The sequence below is a fragment of the Cinclus cinclus genome, chromosome 3, assembly GCF_963662255.1.
Source record: "Cinclus cinclus chromosome 3, bCinCin1.1, whole genome shotgun sequence".
NCBI classification, from domain to species: domain Eukaryota; kingdom Metazoa; phylum Chordata; class Aves; order Passeriformes; family Cinclidae; genus Cinclus; species Cinclus cinclus.
In genome coordinates, this window is record NC_085048.1 from 19,057,403 (window position 1) to 19,078,382 (window position 20,980).

The following is a 20,980-nucleotide window of genomic DNA, read 5'->3' on the forward strand; positions in this document are numbered from 1 at the left end:
AAACAGAACCTGGTATTTTGATAAGCTCTTTGCTTACCTTGCTCTTTGCAGGAGATATCTGTCCTGATGTAAATGTAATTATTATGTTCTCCATTTGTAAGCCTCTGAACAATCTCTGTTTTCATAAGCATAGTAGTTATAGGTTTTATGTCAGCTGAAAGTCAAATTCTCTACTAATTTTTCCACTAATGTGTACAAAATGATAAGAAAATGCTTGAAGAAGGAATAACATTATATGGTAAAAATGGATGATTAGGAGGAGACAGAGAATGGATATGGTAAGTATGTGGACAGATGGAAGCAGTGAGAGCAAAATCACAGAAGAGGCTGGTGTGACAATGAGTAGATTATAGAGCATTCTAATAAGTATTTATCTTGAGCATTTATTCAAATGCCTTGCATACTCTTGTAAAGCTTCATTAAGAAGTCAAAACATGCTTGTAATATAATCTTTTTTGCTTACAGTGAGTATGAAGAGATTCCATAATGTGACATACTTTCTCATTTTTGCTAAATCATTTATTTTTGTGTTCTACTGCTGTGGTAAAAGACATCTGCAGCAAAGTTATGACTAGTATCTCAAAATTATTTTCCATTATATTGGCTAGCTATTTTCCATGTAATTTGGGCATTTTGCTAAATTCAGCAATATAAATACACTGCAAAGATACAAATAATAATGCAAGTAAATATGTTTGGGTTTACTAATATGGAAGTCTTTATTTTATCTGCACTGAGGTATATTCTGGTAACTTGGACAACAGTTCAATTTCATGATTAGAGGAAATAATTTCTACTATTCTATTTCTACTACATACTCCTTTGAAGAAATGAGTAGGGAATACAACAGAGAATGAAATCTTGGGAAGGAAGGAAAAGTAGGAGTAAGAGTCTGTGGGAAGTATAGATTTCAGTGCACAACTGCTTCAGGGGGGCTGATTAAACAAGCAAGGTGAAGGATTTGACATGAATCAAGTAATTGGGTAAAGCAAAAAAAGTAAATGGAAATTGAATATAAGGTTAAAAAAATCCCTTCTGTTTAGGGTAGAAAAAAAAGATAGGAAAAATATAGTAAAGGTAGAGTAAAAACTCATGGTCTTATCTCCTTCTAAGAAGAAAAACCCATTTATATTAATGAAGACTTCTGCTTAAAAATTGATGGCATTGTCTTGCCCACAGTAAAAATTGTTAAGGTACCATCAATAGAAAAGAAGAAAAAGGGATTAGGTCATCGCTCAGGAGGTTACTCTAGATCTGTCTCAACCTTTTTCAATGGCAAGCAGCAGAATCCCCTCACCCTCAACCACAAAGAGCTGGAGTTATTGCAAAGCTCTACAGATAACTTTAACATTCAGAATTCATGCTTTTGACAACCTGCATCACTTACAGGCTTTGCAGACATATGATCTATGAGTTCTTTGCTTTCAATCCGTCACATTTGCAAAATTTCAGAATCATAGAATAATTCAAACTGGATAGGCCCCCAGGAAATCATTAAATTCAACCTGTTCCTCACTTTGTTATATTTTATATTTAAATATAGGCTACTATTTAAAAATACTATGAAAGTCACCCAAAAATAGCCAATGCTCAGATAAGTCAAATTCCCTGAGCACCACTGAAAGTATATATAAAGACATTACAGGAAATTCTACCACAATATGCATGGTACATGGTTTGAGACTGATTCTAGTACTTGGATGACTACACTAGAAAATTTGGGTTGATTCTGGATAGTCCAAAAATGTAAATTTTTTATCTAATTATGTAAATAGCCAGAAATCTTAATCTATCTGAACTAGATTTACAGGAAGCAAAAAGACTAATAAGGTTTTTTCTATCTACAGGGAATATTTCCATCTCTAGGATATATTCCTACTTCTGGCATATCTCCTACTACCACAGAGGGATGGAGAATAAGTTTAAAACACTTCATCTCCTTCATGGGCTGTCAGGAGGTGCAGCTTCCTTCAGGACACATTCACCTGCTCCTGTGCATGATCTGGCACAGGCTGTGGATGGATCTCTGCATTCCCCATGGATCCCCATGGGCTGTGGGTGGATTTCTGCATCCCCCATGGATCCCCATGGGCTGGGGGTGGATTTCTGCATCCCCCATGGATCCCTATGGACTGTGGGTGGATCTCTGCATCCCCCATGGATCCCCAAGAGCTGTGGGTGGATCTCTGCATCCCCATGGATCCCCAAGGGCTCTGGGTGGATCTCAGGATCCCCCATGGATCCCCATGGGCTGTGTGTGGATCTCTGCATCCCCATGGATCCCAATGAGCTGTGGGTGGATCTCTGCATCTCCTGTGGATCCCCAAGGGCTGGGGGTGGATCTCTGCATCCCCCATGGATCCCCAAGAGCTGTGGGTGGATCTCTGCATCCTCATGGATCCCCACGGGCTGTGTGTGGATCTCAGGATCCCCCATGGATCCCCATGGGCTGCAGGGGCACAGCTCTCTCACCATGGTCTCACCACAGCCTGCAGAGGAATCTCAGCTCTGGTGCCTGGAGCACCTCCTGCCCTTCCTTCTGCACTGACCTGGGTGTCTGCAGAGCTGCTCCTCTCACCTTTCTCACACTGTTTTCTCCAAGCTGCTGAGTGGACTTTTGAAAATATCTTTTGGCAGAGGTGACACCAGAATTGCTGATGGGGTCAGCTTTCTTTAGTGGTGGTCCTTTTGGAGCCCTCTGGAATGACTGTGTCTGTCTGCCAAAGTCTTTTCTCACAGGGGCCACCTCTGCAGCACTTCACTGCCAACATTTTTCCATGCAAACCTCAGTGGCAACTGCAAATGGACAAAAACCTGTAAAGTAGGTAATAGCATTTTTTTAAAAATGTTGCCTCAAGATTTCCCTGGAATTCAGCAAAGGGATCAAACAAAGTGACACATTTAATCACCAGCTGATGTTTACTGACAGATTTAGTTATTAGGTATATTGTTTAATGCTATCTTATTTTGATAATCCTAAAATAAATGAACAATAAATCTTTCTGGAGTTTCATTTCCTTCACTGCATTTCTTTACTTCCTGCCACCTATGACACAGAAGTTGCCATTTCAATAATTGAAAAATTACAGATTTTTCTGTCTTGTGCTTTAATTTCTTCATTAGACAGCCAGGTATCTCATATTTTTTGTAGAATTGATTGTGCCAGAAACTTTCCTTGGAGATTTTGCAACTGTATGAAAAAGCTTTTGATTTAGATGCAAATCTGAACTTATTAGAGTAAAAATCTACTAGAAATTTGCAAGACTGATTACAAGCTCCTTGAGTGGCCTTCATCAATTTAACAACTATTAAAAGTCCAGCAGAGGGAACATGAAAAGATTTCTTAAAACATCAGGTTCATTTCCTCTGCTAGATAAAATATTATACTGATTCACATGAAGTGAAAAAGTGACTTTCTCATTAAACTTTCCTATAAAAATACCACATAACTATAATGAATTTCCCCTTTCTTAATATCCCCTGTTATTTCATTAATTTAGGTGTATCTTGAAGCACTGGTTATGAATAACAAAACCTTGAAATTTGTTTGTCGTAGAGCAAAAACACATAGCCTGTAAATGCAAATATATATCTGAATGATTTTTCTTTTCCTTCACTGAAGTAATTTCACATCAAATGTGTAAGAATTTGTGATTTTAATTATTCAATATTATTGTGAAGCCAGATTCCAAAGAGGAAAAAAATCTGAATGGATGACACACATGTATTAAATATTGCTAGAAAAGCAGAGATAGATGATCAGATTTAATTTTTATTCAAATTTTGTTTAAATTTAAATAAAATTTTATTTCAAAATTTAGTTTAATTTTTTAAAAAAATTTTGTTTTAACAGAGCATTTTAAAATTTTCATAAAGTTCTTGATGATAACATTTACTGTTAGAGCTGCCTGTGTTTTTGGAAACTAACTAATCAACAATCAACAGCTCAAAGTACACCTGAACAATATTCTCACTGAATATTTTTATAATATTCTAAAAAGTTATTTTGAATAAGAAAGAAATTGAATAGTCGTTACTATATAGGCAGATAATACAAGCAAAAATGGAAAATTTTATTTTCAAAAATTAATGTTACACCTGGCCCTATAGATTATATAGTGTAATAAATGAATCCACAACCATTCATAATATTGTAGTATTATTGACCGGTGATTAGTTTCTGTGTTAATTTATCTCAGAGAAGTAGATTTTAATGTTTAAAATATTTATTGTAGGGAAATTTTGCAGGAAAATAGAAGTTACGACATCAGAAGGCACAGTATTTTCATACAAAATTTAAAAACAACAGTCATCTATGCTCTGACTAGCACATTAACTCCTCTGCATATTCACACCTCATCAGCAAAACCTACATTTTTACATGGGACACTGCCTTTCAGAGAGGAATGCGAAAGCCAAAGTTGGGTTATTTTGGAAAACTTTGATTGGTTGGCTTTCCTTGTTTTGGGTTTGTTTTTTTTTTTTTTTTTTTTTGGTGGTGAGCGATAGTATTTTGTGTAAACTTATGCAAGAAGTGAAGAAAGAATAACAACAAACATGGCACAGAGGCAATGTAGTGACATCTGTAGGACTCCAGCAACAGGAGGTGTCAGTGCTTTTTTTCTGCTAGGCCACCACCATTATTTGTCCATTTATGTTGCTGTACAAACCAAATGGGTAATCTGATGATAAAAGCTTTCTCAGGCAAAGTCAATTCTGTTTCATAGAGATTCCCTGCATTACCTCTCATCCTACGGAAATATGCATATGCATATGGCTGCTCATTCTGAAAACCCCTGAGAACCTGTATGCACCTGAGCCTGCTCAGCAGCATTTCAGAAGCAGGGTGTCTGAGAGTGCTGGGCATGTGGAAGTTGCAGCTTTGTGGATGGCACCAGCGTGGGGGAATGTTAGGTATGCTGGAGCCCATGCTTCTGCTCAGATGGCCAAACAACTGGAGAAAAGTGCCAAGAGGAAAGACAGGACAATCCTCTACACCACTGCAGACTGGGAACTTAAGGGACTGGGAAAAGGTCTTGGGCGTCCTGTTGGACAAGGAATATTATGTGAGCAAGCAATGTGCCCTTGCAGTGATGAAGGTCAAACTTCATTGCCATAAACACAAGCAGCTGGTTAAGGCAAAGGGACTATTCCCCACCAGTCAACACCTACTGAGCTGCATCTGGGATTCCATGTCCAGTTTTAGTCCACTAATCATGAGTTTATCCAATGGACAAGATAAAGACATCAACCTAAAGGGCTGCATGGAACTCAGAGAAATCAAAGTCAGCAGACTGGGCATCCCCACTGCAAAACCTAAGTAATCCTGTCTCACCGGTATATGTAAGTCCTACAGGTATGCAAAATGCATCCTTGAAACAGAATTCTGAAGGTTCATATGCTGATTCACTATGCAGAAATTACTTGGTGATTATAAGAACTTTCAAATCTTGTAAGTATTCCATTATCAGACAACCATATAATGAATAAACTTTCACATTTCTGCAGAGAATGGCCAGTAGCATTGTTTTTTGGAGAAATTTTAAAGTGAACCGTACATTTAAATAGTGTATTACCTAACCTTCCCTTAGGATGAAACTCACCCTCTGCAGAGGACTTTCACAAGGCTATGCATCAGTTAAGTCATATTTATTCTCTGGTTTTTTAGATGGAGTGAAGCTAAATGGTGTGTAGATTTTTGCACTGTAGAATGAGAATTCTAGTGTTGAATGAGAATTATACTCTAAATGATTCCCTGAAAAATGTTTGTAAATATCTGCAGGCTTCTTCAAATTGCAGGACCATAAAGAAGAAATATTTTATGCAAAATCATGAAAATTTCTGACCACATTGCATGCCTTTTTTTTCTTATTGTCTCTTTTATCACCTCTCTGTGGGTTAAATAATAAAGATCCTCCATCTCAGTTATCCTACAAGTTTTTCACCTGTCTTCTGCATTTTTGCCCCTCATTGCCATGGGCAAAACATGCATCCACCATTTCTCATCTTCAGAGACTGGTCCTTCATACTTTATTCATGGAACAAATTAAGCTTCCCGTCATTGCCATAACCAATGATTTCATACCCTTGGTCAATATTTGATGCTAGTCTCTCCAAGCTCATGCTATGCTTTCACACAAACTTCTATGACCTCTGTTAATCATTCTAGATATCTGCAAAGTTACTTCATTTTTTTTAATCCTCCTCTGATCCTCTTTTTGATATCTACTTTGCTGAGATTGTAGCCTCTCGTATATATCTATATATCTACATCTCTGCCTATATCATCTATATCTATATCTATATCTGTATCTATCTATATAAGGTTTGGGCAAAGTGCAAATAGAATCAAGCTTTGTCTTGATGCAAAGCTGACTGTACATAAGGCATCCTTAGGGATATTTGTCCAGTAAATATGGGATATTCCTTAATCTGTTCCTTAACCTAATAAGTTTTGCCAAGAGGTAAGGTATGCTGCTTACATAGATCATGATATGCAGTTGGTTGCATATGTTCTTGAGTGGGTCTAAGGAATTAATAGGGCTTTTTTCCCCTCCTTCTTATCACCCCCTGCAAACTTCTGCTTTTATTCTCTGTTACCTTTTCCAGTTTCCCTACATTCTGTTTAATACTTCGACTGTAACTGCCTTTGCCCTTGGATTATAAAATGCTGGAGCAGAGGCCGTAGATTTGTTTTTGGGTTTTTTGTCAGTTTTGTTTAGATTTTTTGTTTGTTTGTTTTGGGGTCTTTGTTTTCTCATAGTTATTTTTTCTTGTTTTTATTTTTCTTTTACATTTTAGTATATGCTAATACAACAGGAGTCCATGCCATTGCTCTAATTCCTAGGAGTTCTAGTTACACAAATTCAGAATAAAACACATCATACTGACTATTGAGTCAGAAAGATTTGCTATCTAAACAGCATTTTACTGGTTATTTAAGTAAGCATTTGTTCTTCTGCACTGCTTCTCTGATTCCAGTCAGCGTTGAGTCTCCTTAACTAGAAAAAAAGCCCTTTCAGGGAAGTGCCACTAAATTACATGGCCATGGTTGAAGCAAGATGGCCTGAGCATTTCAGTGCCAAGTCTCAGCTGCCCATTTGGGGTATCTTTGCAGACAATACATTAAACCATAATGCACTCCTCCTGTAATGTGGGCAGGGTGACAGCCTGTGGCCAAGTGTCTCAACATGCCCACACTTATTAGCACAGCCCCAGCAGCTGTTAAACTTCATGCAGGGCTGGGAGCCGGTTCTAGTGCCAGTATGAGGCAACAGTGGAAAGTATTTGACAAACGGAGTTTATGGCAGCTATCTGCCAGACATAATTCCAGCTTGATTATTTAAAGCTGGAACAATTTCTGGTACTTCAGATCCAAAACTATAAAGTGACTAGACAACTTCTGAGGAGCCTTTTTTACTGACAGGATGCAGCTGATAAATATACATACAGCACAAAAAACCAAAGATATTTTAGCACCAGCTCTAGACTAAGGCAAAAGTAAAACCATAGGTATTGGGTTCTTTCGATTAGATTTCCTGTGGCATTTGAAGATATTACCTGTATGTACTTTTGTACTCTAACTGTGAGATAGTGGTACAACATTGACAGAAGTTGTATACAACTCTAGAGAATGCTAACCTGCTACCCAAATAGCTGGCCTAAGTCAAGTAATTCAAGTGTAACAAAAATTGTCTGGACCCAGAGCCTTGCAAAAAGAATCTATATCAAGATCCAAACCAGATCCTATTACAGATGCACTTAGAAACAATTCTATATATTCGACCAGCTGGTGACTGCCTCATTGGTCACTTACAATTTTAAAATTATAATCACAGAACCACATAATACTCTAAATTGGAAGGGATCATTGGTTTCAACTCTTCAATGAACGACCCCAAAGAGGGTCAAACCTGCAACTTTGGTGTTATTAGCACCATGCTCTAACCAAATGAGCTCATCTCAGGATAAATAGATCATGAAATATGTGGCAAAGATTTTGGGGGGACAAAATGCAATGAAATGGGATGTCATTGTTATCACCACAAGACTAGTATAGACAAGAAATTGAGTAATGTTCTCTGCTGTTATCAGTGTTGGTATAAACTATTTTTTTTTTCTGATATAATAATTGTATCTGCAAAAAAAGTAGCAGAATATTCCCTGCAAGTAAGGTAAGAATCTCTGACTGTTTTTCTCTTCTTTAGTGTTGTGTATTTTCTGAGAAGGAAAATAATTTAAAAAGCAGAACTGCCATGAATATTTGCCAAACAACCTGGAATCTGACACAGGTTTGGTGAGTATGGAAATAACAAAGGAAAGAAGAGGAATATAAGACTGGGATGATTATCAGGATGAAGCAAACCTCTGAAATAAATTATTGCCTTGTTGGAAGGCAGAGGGATAAACACAAAGCTTGTTTTGTATTGTATTTATTTTATGATAAGCAATAGCAAAGACACTATCTAGATGACAAGGTGATAGCTTGTGACTTTCAGACTTAGAAACAGCAGCCAATTTCAGTCTCTTTCAGGCAGTTTATAGACTCACAGAATTATGTAAAATGAGAAGGGCCTCTGGAGGTCATCCAATCCATATTCCTGCTTGAAGCAGGCTCAATGGGTCAGGTTGCTCAGGACATTACTCAGCTGACTTTTGAGTATCTCTGATGATGTAAATTCCACAGTGCCTCTGGGCAGGCAGCTCCAGTATTTTGGTATTCACATGGTAAAATCTTTCTTTATACATAAGAGGAATTTTCCTTGCTCGAAATTGTAGTTTTCACCTTTCCTTCTGTTACTGTGTGCTTTCAAGAAAAGTCCAGCTCCATTTCCAGTGCCCTCCCATCAGGTAGCTGAAGAGAGCAATAAACAAAACAAATGATCTTGCCTTCACATGACCTTGTATGTTTGCCAGCCATGAAGAACATGAGTACCTTGATCCTTGCCTAGAGACTGCAGCACATGGCATGAAAGCACATGCTTTAAGATGAAGTCTGGGTAAACCTGAACAGAACTTTGGGCACAAGTTCTGCTACCTAACAAGGACTGTGTGACTATTAGTATGTGCAGAGTGCCAACAATGCATTTGCAGGCAGCTCACACTAAATGCAAAAAACCAGATTGAACACACTGTGAATCAGCTTGTGCATGCAATGAACACTTGCCTAGGATTTCTGAGAGTGTTGCAGCACATTCAAAATTATTACTACTGTAAATGGGCTGTTTGGCATTGAGAAATCCTGGACAGACAGACCGTATCAAGCAGGACCAATGAGAGAGCTATAACCACTTAGTTCCACTTCATCACATCTTCATCTGCCACCTATCATTGCTGTGGGTTATTAAAGCTGAAAGGAGAAATGCAAAACAATACCACATGATTTACAGTTGTTTTTATTTTTATGCAGCAGCTTCGTCTGAATTACATCCTTCTGGGTGACTATATTTTTTGATAGAATTTGTCTGTCTTTGCTTTATGTTCTGAATACTGGGTGTGTTGCTTTAGTGTCACAAGAACTTTTTTTATTTATTTTATGCATAACACAGAGAATGGACACCATAGTATTACATAAAATATTGGAAAAATATATTTTATAGGCAATATATAGGCACATAGCATTTCCAAGTTAAATAGTTTTTCACTTGTAATTCAAGCACCTGTTTTATATCTACCCATTGTGATTTTATTAACATTATAAATTTTCAAATCACAGTTAAGCCCATAGATAACCTTCAACATTGATAATTCCAGCACAGACAGTTCACATATCAAAGAAACAGAACATTCAGAGTAGAAAAGACCATTTCATATAAACAGTGTTGAAACAAATCACATCACGGTACAGTGTAAGATTAGTTCTTTGTCTGTACTCTTTTACATGCTCTAGAGTTGAAGTCATGTCACCAACATGTACAGGAGTCACATCTACCCAAGAGGAAACTTGCAGGTGCATTTCTTCCTGCTTTCCTGGACATGTCCACATTGGCAGCAGAAGTAGTAGCAAGACTAGACAGCAAGTTTTTCCTTTACAGAGGAATGGTGTTAATTCTGTTGGCTCATTCCTCCAGCTATAATCTAAAATACCCACAGTTTTAGGCTGAGTATAATTTATCTGTTTTATTTCAATGTACATTCAGTAAAAACTCTGGGTTTGTTTTTTGATTTAGGTTTTTATTTTTCACTAGTCCTCTCCCAATAGAGCTTAACATTTAGTCTGTTTTTCTGGCCAGTATTGAGCACTGAATTAACATTTCAATAGAATCACCAGTTATGATAAGATTACATTCCTGAGTTTGCAGGACCATTACTATGTGGATGCAGTTTACTTATTTTTCCCCCATTCACTCTGTTTCGGATTTAGTTTACGCTAGATTATTCTATCAGTTACTCAATATTCAAAGGTCTTTTTCTCAGTTATTCCCAGGAAATAGAATAGAATAGAATCCTTCCCCATATTATCTGTGAATCCATTCAGTGGTTCATACTATGTTTTTCTTCATCATGTTTAAGGGGAACTTTAAATGGATAGCTAAGCCTCAGAAAATTTTATTTTAATCAAATCCTATGCCTACAAAAGAGTTCTCTTACCTTTCAAAATACGAGAAACGAAAAATTCAACTTTGTGAAATGTTCTATTTCAAGCCTAAAAATGCTCAGCTTTCATTAATATTCAGTTTAATATCTGAGTTTTATATTTGTGACTGCACTGAAACTGTAATCTAAGAGCAGAGTAGAAAGGCTGCCAGCCCTTTGTCTTAACACCGTGTTAAAACTGTTCTAGATGCATGCTTTCAAAATAAAAGAACTGGTTTTATAATTTTATTTATTTCAGGAGGGTATCTTCTACTTTCACTTGATGAATTGTCTTTTTTGTTTTCTTTTCTTGTATTTTTTTTAAAATCCTGCCTAGGGTTGCGTCACAGCTTCACCATGTTGAACCATTATAAGCCAAGCTGAAGATGCTTTCAGAGCACTTTTTTCATGGCTAGGTCCATGTGGATTATTTGCAGGGTATCCAATCAAAATCTCTACGCCCTTCCAGCTAACCAAATCAGGTGCTTAGAGAATGACTGACAGAGTGGCTGAGGAAAGAGAAGGATTTTTTGCTCCAAGTATAAGCACAAAAACTTTCTATCATAGTTTGCTATAATAGAAGAATAGAGAAGCACTTAGGGAGTTTTGAAGAAAGAAGAAAACCCAGAAGTTCCCTTGTTTCAAAATTGAGACTGTGTCTCCTTTGTGCTGAAAGGAATTCTTATTTCTCTCAAGACCAAATTCACAACTATGGGTCTGCCTGTCAGCTTGCTTTCTGATTCATCCCAAAAATATTCAGATAGTCAGCTGTAATCAAAACATTGCCAAAGCCATCACAACTTCAAAAAGTCTCAGAGGAAACCTTTCAGACTGCATGGCTGAGCTTCCATTCAGACCTTGGGAAGAGGATCCTATTGTTCTAGTTATGATCAAATTAAAAACTCATTTAATTGCTTCTTAATTTAATATTAAAATAGGGGAAAAGCACCAGCATATGTGAAATTTCTATACATTTGTTAACACAATTTCTGGAAGATTCATACCTTCCAAAATAACAGTTACATCTTGGGTGTGCAGGCACAAGGTGTTTAGCCAGTCACAATTCAGCCTCCTCAATCACTCATATAACACTATCAAAAGACCTACATACTTTTGCAAATAGGAAAATTACATCTGAATAAAAATATTAGCCTTAAATATTATTCTAATTATATATTAAATTAATTCCATTTTTCTTGCCAACAAGTTCTTGATAAAGAGGAGAAAGTAAACTGCCAGAACCTGGTTAAATTGCCTGTTAAGGGCTGCTGAGGAAACCGAAAATCTTTGAGTGATTTCAAGCTCTGGTCCTAGAAGAGTAGCTAAGCATTTCAGTTGCTATCACCAGACACTTAGGGTTGAGCATCCCTATGTGCTTTTGTCTTTGGTTTCATTAGATCAAATTTACCATTTACAAGGTTGATTTATTGGAAAAACTGCATTTATTGTCATATGTATGATAATTTTTATCAGTTAAACTCAGGAATTTTAAAAGAGACAAACTGGGTATCTCTGAGATGTTGTAGAGTCGCAAGCAGTGTAGATTTGTGAACACTGAATTGCTCAGAGATTGCACAGAAAACTCCAATGTCCCTAATTCTCTGCCCCAAACATTTTCTCAGTAAAAGGCACAGAAATAATTATTCTGTCAGAAGAGCTCCATCAGCTATTTTAGAATCATGAAAGGCATGGGGAATGGCAGATATTAGTGGCAGATTGCACATGTTTAGAGTTTCTTCTATCCCAAAAGGAAGAGTAGAAAAGGAAGATGTTCAGAAGGCACACTTCTTTCATCAGCTGGTCATAACACTGATCTCCTGTGCCTGGTCTTTCTGTTAAGCTGCTGAGGAAGGTGGAAGGGAACTCATAAATCTCTTGCCTTTTCACTTTGCAACAGCTTAAAGAGTCTGAGGCAGAAGTTATAGCTGAATCAAATTGCTTCTTTAAAGCTTGCTGTTCACGTAAAGAAGATTATGTGCATGTGTTTTTGTTGGTGTGGAAAACAGTTAGGCTTATAACCCTTAAAAGCAACATCTGTATGTTGCTGCATGTAGACATAAATAGTATTACACTGACACAGTGTAAAACTGTCTTGTCTCCAGGCATTAGAGCACCAATAAAAATTTGGTCAGGAGCTGTAGTAATAGAGAGAGAAATAGGCAAGCTTAATGCATATTTTCACATGTTTTGTGTTCATACATCAAATACTTTCTCTCTTGAGGTTTGGGCTCTTTGGCCAGCTCAATCTTGTATTTTTGCTGATGTGTGGAAACTCTCAATTCATAAAGTTTATTGGGGCTTTATTTTTTTATGCTTGTGTACCCTCCTGGCTGGACTGTGCAAGAGAGTACTTGCGGATTGTTTGCATCTGGTAGAAGGAAAACAGAAAGTTACATATGGAAAATAATATTTTTATGTGATTTATAGGCATTTTCACTTTCAGATGAAGCACATTTAACTGGCTTGCTTAAAATAAACATGCAGAGAAAGAAACAGCAAATCGGTGTCTTAATTACTATAGAAAGAACTAAACAGATAAGAAAGCTGCCAGTTATTTCTCCACTTAGGGAGACTGTAGGGTTAGAATAAGTGATAAATGTTTCTTTGAATTCCTGTCTAAATTCACTGTCGAATAGGTTCATGTGAGTTTAAGCCTCTAAATTCACTTTTAAATATTTTATTAATAGAGAGGATGTTGAGTAAAAGCTCAAATCGAGAGGATTTATCACAATATCTGGCTGAGATTGACTGTTAGTGTTCTGAAACCAAATAAAATATCTTGATGCGAATATATACAATATGCAGACATTTTCAGGGGAAAGCAAGTTCAAAATCTTACTGAATTTTATAGCTTCTATTTATTGGTATTATCTCTGTGGTTTGTATTCTAGAACACTCATTTGTTGCTGATAAGTAGCCCTGCTCATATTCTGTTGATCTCAATATTAACTATTCATAATGTATTCCTCACTATAGAGAAAAGATTAGTTGATTTCCCATCATAGCACTCTAACACATGCTCAAAATTTCACAGCATAAATTTAACTAGAATTTTAACTTTAGCAAGTGTGATGGTTTTAGTTGACATAGAGCTAAGACTCTCCTAGGTGGTTAATGGATAAAACCAATGGATTAAATTAGGAAAAATCCAGCAACCAGATTATTAAAAAATATTGAAAACAGATTTGCTTAAAAGGCAGGGCATTTGGCATTTAATTTTTAAAGAGTTAAAATTCTTCTGAAAAGGTATGGTCATATGCAGGTTACAGTGGAGGACTAATTTATATAGTGTCTAGATTGTTTCAGAATAAGTAAAGTAACAGTTGTTTCAAAAAGAACCACTAGATGCAGCTCTTCAGATTTTTAAATCTTTAGGTTGCTTTAGAATTTTATACCTATATTTACCAATTTATCTTAATTGATTCTTAAGCCACTGGGTATTACAATATATAAATTGTGGCTAGTACAATGTGAGATTTTCTGTTTTGTTTTATTGTCTTATTATTATTTTTCAACGTCTTCAAAAAGGATAAAATATTTGTCTTCATTATGCTGTAATTGAAAGCTTCCTTACGCTTTTATAATTAGCTGACACTTGAACATGGGACTTGTATGAGAGTATTTCTGGGTGAAAATTACCAGTGCTGAGGAGGCTGGTAATATAAATATGATATTTACAAATAACCTGCCTCCCAATACACATGGGAAATGGCAGGAAAGTATAAAATAAAAGAATGTAGAGAGGTAATATGTGAAGTTGTCAGGTAATCATATCAATCTCAATAATTTGCAGTTTTGTGAAAGATGCATTTTAGAAATGGCAGCATTTCAGCAGCAGAGTGTAAGTATACTTACCATGTATGCTTACTACTTAAGCAGGACAGTAAATGCTAGAACATAAGCAAGAAAATAAACTATTGCAGCACAGGCTTAGCATCAGTTACCACTGAATGACTAATAATTTTATGGCTTTAATACTTCCCTAACAGGTTGATTATACTTCTCCTGCTTGAAGATATAAACTACAACAATTACCATTTCTGTGATTTTTTTTTTAATGAGAAGGATCACATTAAGTATTCAGCTAGATGGTGGCTTTCATTCTCAAAATATTATATGAGCATTTTTTAAGATGTGTCTTACTAGGCAGCAAATGTTATGTAAGTATTTTTGTGTGCAAAATTTAACAAACACTGGTAATAAACAAATATGGGAAAAGTTTCCTTTTCCTTCAAACTTGATAGGAAATTTAAAAAGACATAATTAATATTTATCTGTTTTCAGATTTATACTAGTCATTAGCAGCAACCTTTGCTTTAAAATTTTAGTGGCTTGTCTGAGGTTTGGGGGAGATTTTACCCACAGCTGTAGAATGTACAAAGAATATAGGTAATAAAAAAATTAAGATAAAAGGAAAGAAAATCTGCAACACTCTGGAAGAAAATTTGAGAGACTAGCCACCTTTAATGCTTTGTGAGGCGGATAAGAGAAAGCCAAAGTTTATTTTAAATATTGTAAGATAAATATGATGATGCAACTTTATCTCATTACATCTTGGACTGAAACATAGTCAAAAAAAACATTTTTCAATTCAGCTATGTTTATTTTTTAGACAACCATTTCAGAGATCATTAGAGTAGTAACAAAGACAGGACACCAGGAAAAGTAAGGAAAAAACAATTGTATGCAGTTTTTAGAGATTTATATGTGAATTGCTTTTACTTTGAATAGGGAAATATTTGAGAAGTACTTATGAAGGGGCACATTGAATGAAGAACTTGTAGGGAGAACAAGGGAAAGAAAAAGAAGAAATAGGAAAAAGTAAAAAGGAGCCCCAAGTTGCTTTGCATTATATTCCTTTCTTAACAGTGTTTTCCTAATGGCCTGCTAAAAAAGCTGCCAGTCCTATATATTGCCATTAATAATATTTTCACTTTTTTTTCCCCTTCTGGAGACAAAGTAATTTGAGGACAGGAAATTATGCAGCTTGAAGACATATAGGAAATGGCAAATACCGGTGTTGTGGTTTAAGCTCAACAAGGAATCTTACAAAATTCAGTTAAGTAGCTCAGTTAAGCACTTAAGTTACCATTATGCTTGATTTGGCTGCAGAATAAGCTACATAATGCAAAGTCTACTTATGAGCTATAAACATGGCAACAAACAACAACTGAGTTAGAGCGGATCCATCTTTTTTAATTTATACAGTCAAAAGTTAGACAATGAAGACTACAGAAGTGGAGAAAAATGGGCACCTTTGCAGGGTAATTCATCTCATCCTTATGTATCTGGATCACACAGCATGATTTGTGCTTCAGAGCACAAAGGGATACAAGGGTGCCTAGTTGACATTCAGATGTTTCACTTTTGAATAGCTAAGGATAGCTGAGGTTATTTCTATCTATTATGCATTCAGTAGGAAAAGGCTGTCCTACAGCAAAATGGTGTACAGTCAGAGAAGTAAATCTCTTCATTTTTCAGAAGAAAAAGAGACTAGCTAAAGTATCAGGAATTCTTATGGTAATATGTTAGGACAATACAATTTTCATTTTGACCTTTCAAGCATAATATGTGTCTTCATTGCACAGGTAATACATTTTTTTATTTGTTATTTTATTAAAATGACACTGCATGTGCTTTAAGGTTTAAACTGTTACGGTTTGGGCTTCACTAACATTCTTAGGTGCTTTACACTGGGTGTCAGATAAATCATTAGTTCTCCTGAGAAGAATCTTCCTCTTACTTCCACAAAACAGTATTTATTTCCATTAACTATTTGTTAAGTGTCAGCTTATGTATGTATTTTAAGTCATACTCATTAATTTTTGTAACCTTTAGTGGCTACTATTTTTGAGTTTTCCTGTATGTGCTGTACATGAAAAGTTTTTCTTCAGTTGGCAGAGAGCTTTTTATCAATCAAACTTTTGCACTAGAAGGGGATATTTGTATTGAGTTGTTGAGTCCTAAACCAGACATCGTGCCTCAGATGTGAAGTCATTAAGCAGTGGTGAGCAACACATTCATATTTCTATGATTGGTAACACAATTCTTTTCAGCTGAATCTACCGCTAAGTGTACCACAATGCTGTCTCACATGTGGTTTAAGAAGTGAACTGAGAACATCAGTCTAGGACACAGAAAAAGGCTAAAAATTGTTCAGTGCTCACCTAGGGTGATTGTAACTGTGTCATAAGTTGAAAGTACCACGTATCCAATTATATATCCCCTGAGATATTTGAGTGACTGCTGTTACTTTGACAGACAAATGCATTTCACATGTTACATTTCAGTCACAAAGACTTCAAGCAATGAAAAAGTCTTGCACTGTTAGGGAGCTTATAACATTGTTGGTGAAGGTAAGAATTCAGAAGGGAAGACTGAACATTTCTAAAGAGCAAAAAATGTCTCATACACATAAACAAAAACATGCTCAGTTAAGATAATGATTGGACGATTGGACTACATTTTAAGTAACTTATGAGTATTTTTCATAGCAATGCCAAATGGTGTGATTGACAATAAAAGATTAAAGGATTAAAAGAAAATATTTCAGTTCTATGGAATAAATATAGAATTTAAAGGAATTCAGAAAGGGCAGGACATTTCACAAAGGATAAAGCATCAAACCTAAGAAAGCTACTCACAAGAAATAGAGGGAAATCTTTTAAAAATATATTCCAGGGGAGGAAACATCAAAACACTGCCTCTTTGCTTCTTGTCAGGAAGTGCTTGATTGAGTTATACACAGTGGGTACGTAAGAATTTGTTTTCTAGAGAATAATGCTTTGAGCAGTAGGTATTAGAAAAACCCTTTCAACCTTAAACATCACAGTATTAACTTTGTAATTGACATCCATGCTCATTGAAAGCATGTGGAGGAGAGAGAAAAACAACCTCCAACTCTTTTTTAAATTTCAGATGCTTTTGTAGCATTTGATTATTCTGCAGATTCTTTGAATTAGGATTTATTTTAATCTGTTAAAGCAAAATATTTTGTTTACTCAGTGTTTTAATCAAGATAGCAGATAAAAATAATTCTTTATTCTTATTTAGGTTTCAACTATTTTATTTCGATTTCAAGTCTCTTTACAACTGTAGACTTTATAGGAAGGCTCTGTATACAACAGTAGTTTGATCGCCAAAGAGAAGCATTAATATAAAAATTTTTAGACCCTTTTATGACAGTGAATACACCAATCAAGAGGTTGAGGCAGTCAAGAACTGTGGGTTTATTCCAAATCTTAGTTAATTTAATAAAAAAGTCTGTATTTATTCTGCTGGATTTTGAACCACACTGCCCACACAACATCAATTCATCACTGGATGATTAATGGATTAAAAGCAGCCCTGAAGAGAAGGATTTTAGGTGGCTTTTGTGAAAATTGGATATGTGCCATCAATGTCCACTTGAAGCCCAGAGGATGACAACATTCTGGGCTGCAGAAAAAGAGGCAGGTCAAGGGATGAGGTTCTGCCCCTCTACTTCTGCTCTTCTGAGACCCCACCTTCAATGCTGCATCCAGCTCCAGGGTCTTCAGTACAGGAAAGACATAGACCTGTTGGAAATTTGCTGGGAAAATAGTGAAAGGGCTGGAATACCCTTCCTATATCAAAAGGTTGAAAGAATTTGGTTGGTTCAGCTCTCAGAAGAAAAGGTTTCAGGGCGACTTCATTGTATCCTTACAGTATATAAAGGAGGCTTATAAGAAAGATAAAGAGGAACTTTTTATCAAGGCTTGTAGCAACAGAATAGAAAGCACGGGTTTTAAACTGGAAGAGGATAGATTTAGATCACATATAAGGAAGCATTTCTTTAAGATGATGGTGGTGAGCCATTGGGTTGTCCAGAGAAAGTGTGAATCCCCCATCCCTGGAAGTGATCAAAGTCAGGCTGGGCGCAGCTTTGAGCTTCCTCAGGTGGGAAGATGTCCCATGGCAGGGCGTTGGACAAGATGATCTTTCTATGGCACTATGTGATAAATCTCAGCCAGTACTCACTCTTTCTTTATTTCAACTACAAATCTTACTCAGTTCTTGTCTAACCTCTTGAAACTTGTTGTCTAGTTGTGAATTTCCATGTATTCCACCACAAATGGAAAGGGGCAGGCATTGCTTCCAAACTTCTGATGGTCATCTTGTTGTAAGGATGAAAAATGACAAGGAAAGAGGGTACACATCAGACAGTTTAGTATAATCTTTTTCTACAACTATAAAAATCAAGGGAAGAGCTGCCTATTCTTTTTCTTTTCTTTTTGTCATCTGTTATTAAAATAGACACAGGATGTACTAGTAGCTTTCTGTAAAACCACATGAATACTCCCAAAGGACTAATGCAGTATCCAAGCTGTGTCATCTAAATGTTAAGATAAACATAAGAAAACCCTTCACAAAAGTCCATCTTCCGTAATGAATATTGCATTAGACACAATGTAAAAAAGAGAAAGAAGACACGAGTGAATCAGAAGGTTTGTATTTTGGTCTATTCTTTTCCTTGTTGTTGTTTTGGGGTTTTTTGCCTGTTAGCTTGTTATTCATGTGAGTATAAAAATGTTTATAGGATAATAGTTTACTGGATTGGATGTTGAAATCATAGGATTTTTGGGTGTTGACATGGAAAATGAATTAAAGAAGCCAGAGATGTCCATAAATTTCCCCTGCTACCAAGCTTAATGTATAAAGACAGAAGTAGGTGATATGAAGTTTTCCAGCTAAGAAAATAGTTATTAGCCCTTTAAGGACAGTTTTAGTGTTCCCTTGTGTCTAAAAGTTGAGACATCAGGAAGAATAATGGCAGGACTATCAATGAAGTCACTGATTAAATGGAAAAAATGCCAGTTTTACAAATATTGAGTATTTGAATCTATGGGAGTTTTATTTTGTTTTGTTTTGTTTTGTTTTGTTTTGGTAGTTGGGTATTCTTTTAGGTAGAGAATCATGCTAGAGAAACCTTTCAAACAGGGAGTTTACTTTTCTAGAACTGCCAAGCTTGTCTTGCTTATTCTTCCCACCACAAATGTATTTGTAAGGCTACTTTAGATCAATCTGTTATTGCAATTTTTTTAACTTGAAATGTTCAAATTATTTTAAATAACACAATGATAGCTTCATTAAGTATTTAGATATAATGACTAAGGGTGAAAAAATCCCTCTGTTTCAATTTTTTTTCTGAAAGCTATGTGCTTTAAATGGGAAATAATCCAAGAAATTGACTATAACATAATTTGCAGAAGAAAAGAGTCTAGATAGATCACAACTGCTCTTGTTGATGTTCATTATCTGTGAAACTATCAAACTGATTCAGGTACAAATATTTGCTGTTTTTTTCTCTTTTAAGTATTTGAGGCTCAAGGCACACCCATATAAGTGTCTTCAAAAATCACTTTCAAAAAACAAGTTACAGTAGGATTTCTAGTGTACTGAGCACTGCTCACTCAGTCTTTAGAACATATATAATGGTAACTTCTGCAAGGTGAACCTGTTTTCATTATGCATCCTGTAGGATAGGATGCTTGATTTGATAGGTAAGTACACTGATCCAGAATGACAAATCCAATGTTCCTGGATTCCTTCACTGGTTTTTTTTTTTGGTTTTTGGTTTGGGTTTTTTTTTTTTGGTTGTTTTATTTTTTGGGGGGGTGGGGTGGGGGTTTGTTTTGGCTTTTTTTTTTTTTTTTTTGGAGTTTGCTTTTTTTTTTTTATTAAAGTCTAAACTGCCATGTAGAAAGAAAGTTGGCAAATGCCCTCAGTGAAGAGATGAAATTCTGAGACACAACTTGTAAGATCAATGTTGCAGCACTGTGCAGGTGACATCAAAGGACATTTACAATAGTACAATAAAGGCCCTAGATAAGTTTTAATAACCTTTTTTAGATTTTCTTGTTTATACAGACAAATTTGTCATCCATTCTCAGTTGTGGAAGAGTAGAAGAGCTGCTTATGGCAAGATAAAAGAGCTTGACTCAGCATTTTGTCCTTTTTTCTTAAAAGATTACAGCATAGCCTGGGGTAGTGTTATAATGAGGCATGTTACTGATAAGGGAATAATGTAGCATGTCCTATACCTCCAAGTCTCAGAGGGTAAAAACTATTTCTCATGACTGTTACCAATCAGGCAGAATTCTAAAAGGAATATTTTGTATATCCCATGCCAAAACTACCTATTTAGGCCATAAATGAAAAATTCACTTTGCTTTGCTAGTATATTTCATGTTTCTATTCATTTTATCAGATTTTTTTGGCACCTCGTGATTTTTTTGTGCCTCCACATGAATGTCATAAAAAAAACAAACAATAATCGAAATAGAACAGGGTATTGTGAACAACAGATTTTTATGGGCTTTTCCCATTAAGTCTTGAAACAATGGTGTTGGATTTACTAGTCCTGGTACTAGATGGACATAACCAT